This window comes from Miscanthus floridulus, chromosome 16 (genome assembly GCF_019320115.1).
Source record: "Miscanthus floridulus cultivar M001 chromosome 16, ASM1932011v1, whole genome shotgun sequence".
Taxonomy (NCBI): domain Eukaryota; kingdom Viridiplantae; phylum Streptophyta; class Magnoliopsida; order Poales; family Poaceae; genus Miscanthus; species Miscanthus floridulus.
The window spans coordinates 5,632,646-5,637,207 of record NC_089595.1 but is presented as its reverse complement, the minus strand read 5'-3'; the positions used below and the strand labels follow the sequence as shown (position 1 = coordinate 5,637,207).

The following is a 4,562-nucleotide window of genomic DNA, read 5'->3' as shown; positions in this document are numbered from 1 at the left end:
GAAGAAGAAGATCATCAAAATAGGGGAGGTTCCACAAGCATGACTTCTGAGTCCAAGCATGTTGCTCACCATATCCCACAAAACCACCTTCTTGTTTATTGACATCGAGAGCGTCTAACTGAGCCTGAACCGCGGCTCCTGTCATCATCTGCGGTATAGGGTCTGTAACTATGACATCTTTCGTAAAGTTCTTGATGTCTAGTCTGAATGGATGGTCAGGAGGGAGGAATTGTCGATGTTTGCCGAACGAAGAATACTTGCCACCCTTCGTCAACCAAATGAACATCAGAGAAGCCTTGCATACTGGGCATGGGAACCTCCCGTGAACACACCAGCAGCAGAAAATCCCATATGCCAGCAAGTCATGCAGGGAGTACTAGTACCAAACATGCATTTTGAAGTTTGTCTTTGTAGCTTGGTCGTATGTCCATACCCCTTCCTCCCAAGCATGGACCAAATCATCAATCAGAGGCTCCATGTACACACTCATATTATTCCTCGGGTGTTCTAGAATTATCAACAACAAGAATATGTTCTGTCGTTGAAAGAGGATGCCAGGGGGGAGATTGAGGGGGATAACGAACATGGGCCAACAGGTGTACGGGGCAGCCGCCATTCCGTAAGGATTAAACCCATCTGTTGCCAGCGCAACATGTACATTACGAGCCTCTAGAGCTTTCTCACTATGAATCTTATCAAACCTTGTCTAGGCTTCACCATCGAATGGGTGTACCATCTTCTCAGGATTGTATCGATGTCCGTTTTTGTGCCATGTCGTCTGTTTCGTGGATTCCTCAGTCATGTAAAGCCGTTGGACACTACTAAATTTTGACCCTGTTGCACCGGTCAATTTTTGATGTTATAGGTCTAAAATAGATGCAATAGTTCGGTTTCGCATCAATTTCTCGTTTGATGCCAGCCGATGCAAGTGGTCTTGATGCAATAGCCTTTCGCATCGGTTACTTGTGGTTGATGCGAGAAGCAGCTATTGCATTGTCCATCCGTTGTCTCTTGCATCAAAATTGAGAGATGCAATAGCTTATTGCATCCAAATCATGTTGATGCAATACATCTATTGCAACGGCTATCGTTCGATGCAATAGACTATATTGCATCCATATTAGGTTCGATGCTATATAATCTATTGCATCACCATTTTGATTCGATGCAAGAGGTTCTATTGCATCATCATTTTGGTTCGATGCAATAGGAACTATTGCATCGACGTTATGTTCGATGCAATTCAAACTATTGCATCGACATGAGGTTAGATGCAATACAAACTATCACATCGACATGAGCTTGGATGCAATACAAACTATTGCATCGACATGAGATTTGAAGGGCAACCAATTATTGCATCAAATTCATTGCACAGAAATTCATAAAATTACAAAATTCAATGGCACAAAAAGGCAATCATATTAATAACTTGGATCATAAGCATTCAATAGTTTGTACAACGTAAGGAAGTCAAATGCCTTCCTATTTCCAAATAGGTAATTGCAAAGTTGAACTGCATTACAAACCACTAACTTATGCTACAAATAGGCAATCATAAACAAAAATACATGTCTCTTAGCACAGATCAACATGGCATCTTTCTCGTTGCACAATATTTGATTCATTTCAGCTTGCCAAGACTCCCTCAAGGTTGATCTTCCTGAAAAAGTCAAAATGACATGCATTAGTAATATATATATAGTTGATCACACAGTTGGAATCAAACATAGACAACACATGATAGACAACAATATTTTTGGGTTTAACAAATAGAATGGATACTGAAGCCGAACTATAAACACATAAGGCATGAACTCCTGATTGCTCATGTTAAGTGAACAAACATACATGTATAAGTGAACAAAGTTCATGTTAATAATCTGGACAACAACTTAAAATGACACCTGATTGCTCATACCTTTCCTCCTTTCTTTCTGCATTGTAGCTTTTTATTTGCAGCAATATTCCTCAGTGTTTGTGATGTAATAAATGTCACTGTCTCATTACTATCTTTATCATTTGGGAAAAGTGATCTGTTGGCGCTGCGAGTGAGGTGACTAGGTTGGATACTCTTCTATTTGCTCAACAATACACTGTCTGGTACAGTCTGTAAAAACCAGAAGATTTGAAGGAGCAATCACCACTTAGCAATTCTAAGAATCTATTCAACTGCAGGTGATAATTTTAAAGTATATTACCTGTTGCACATGTTCTGATCCTTGGATGGGAGTCAGAACAACAGCAGGTTCATTATGTGTGGGCATGGCAGATTCTGTACCAGCCTTCATATTTTAAAAAAAGATTCACACATTATGTTAGATTAAATGTAGGTATCCATTACATCGCAGTTTGCATTTATCAAAAAATAATACCTGTGATAAATCTGCACCTTCATTTCCACTAACCATATTTTCTGCAGGCTGAGGGGCTGTTGTGGTTGGTGCAGCATTCTTGCATTGGAGTTATAAGGAGAAACATTAGCAATCAAGCTTTACTAAAATCAATGATGTTGGTAACAATTAAGCAGTAGTATTATTATCAAAGGCGGTGCTTGATTGTGTTGTTTGATTAGTGAAAAAACTCTTGCCTTAGTTCTTCTCTAATCTTGCTACGTGTACTCTCCAGTTGATGTTGTAGCTGCTGAATTTTTTCCTTGTCGCTCTCCCTCTCAGCAGCTTGAACGGTAAGCTTTTCTTTTAACTTCTCTACCTCAGCTTGCATCTCACTATTCTTCTGTTGGACTGCTGCTGCTAATGCAGATGCACGAGCTTGCTCTTCAATTCATTCATTCATAAGTTGGCTTCGGGTCGGATACTTTGCCAAGTATCCATGTCCAGGACCTTTCCTGCTCCTGCATCCAGTGGTTTCCTTGTAGGTTTCATGAAGAATGTGTCTTTCTTGTTCTTTTGAAATCACAGAAGCTTCCAACTCAATTCTCTCTGCAATTTTGGAGAAGGCGCTTTCCTAAATTTAAGAACACAATTAGTGTTTTCAACTTTAGCAAGTAGCAACAGCAGTTCCAGTTCAAGTATAATAAGAATTAGGTAAAATGGATACTTTGGAAATCAAACTGTATCAGTTAGATTCATGTACTGATTACTTCCTCAAAAAATCCAAGTCCATGTTAATCATGCAAATATGATTCCTACCAAAGCATGTTGAGAGGTAAAAAGCAATGGACAGTTGAACTCTAGCATTTCAGAGATATGTATGACATTGAAGATAAATGAATAAAACATGTTATGAGAACATACATCACTGGACACTCGTTTACCGAGTAGCCCAGCTCTATTCAAATCACTTTAAAGAACATAATTAACTACATAAAGCATCTAACATAAGCAACTTGCTTTCTAGCAAGTTCCCAGAAATCTGGGCATGCAACAGCTGTATAGAAAATAAATCATATCTGGAGATATACAAGTCCAAATGACTTGAAAGAGGACATTCTGGAAAGCTTATAAAATTCTCGAGATTTCATCTTCATACATCAAAGCATGATTCAGAACTTAAGTACTTCGAAATAGCAGAATTACAGAAACTACTCTGCTGAAACAGAGAGCACCCAAAAACTGGGAGGTAACTTCAAACAGCTGTAACTTTCAAACCACTAGGCCAAATGACCTCAAATTGGAACAGCAGCTAGATATGACAATTATCTTCGACTTTGGTATTCACAAGTTTCCCAGGAAACCAACTTATCAAGGTGAACTTCTATAAGTCCCCAGATCTGTCCAGATGGGACCAACATCTCACTTAAAGAATTAACGATGTTCCAAACTTACATTTGGACCATACCAATCATATCATGGCAACATACATAACTCATGGACACCAGAAAATATGATGGCCATCATAAAATAAAATTATTTGATGCTTTTCTAAATTTAAATAGATACAAGGATGCATAAAAGACCATATACAAGGCTTGCATAGAAAATTCTACAAAAATTACAGCAGCTACCGTATGCTATCAGGAGACCACAGAAAAAGTTTGGAAGCATTTGGCTCATCCAAACTTGCTATACCAAAAAGAACAGGTGGCACAACTGAAAATAGCATAAATAAGAAACTAAAGATAGGATTGCCAAACCCAACACAAGGACAAGGAGATGATGACCTTTTATCACCCAATCAGGGCATGTACAACCATCAATATAATAATTATGCTAGAAACATTGATAGCTCCACACAGCAAGAGATCGACACATGCAAACTGTATATGTGCCTACATTCATGGTTCGTGCTACACAAGTCCACCCCAAACCAGAACCAAACTGACCTCCATGCAAAGCCGATCCAGGAGAGCTAGTTGTGGGTTTGACACCCAGGGTGCTTTTTTCTTGCTTTTTAATAAGAAATGAGGAACAATATATTATGATATGTAAAATTCACTCAACCATGTGGTATTGGTACCCATCTTGACGAGGACAAAATTTTAAAAATATATATTAATTGCTCCTGGTGTGTAAAGGGCATCAACGGTGGCATCAGTTAGTCAGGGTGATGTGTGTTTGGTGGGGCAGTGTGTTGGTGTCATGCCTACTTGGTGGGCAGCT

At 39.0% G+C, this 4,562-nt stretch overlaps 1 pseudogene; it reads right to left on the bottom strand.

Moving 5' to 3' along the window:
• Positions 1-1,491: 1,491 nt before the first annotated feature.
• On the bottom strand, positions 1,492-3,208 carry LOC136514457 (uncharacterized; annotated as a pseudogene).
• Between the last annotated feature and the right edge of the window lie 1,354 nt (positions 3,209-4,562).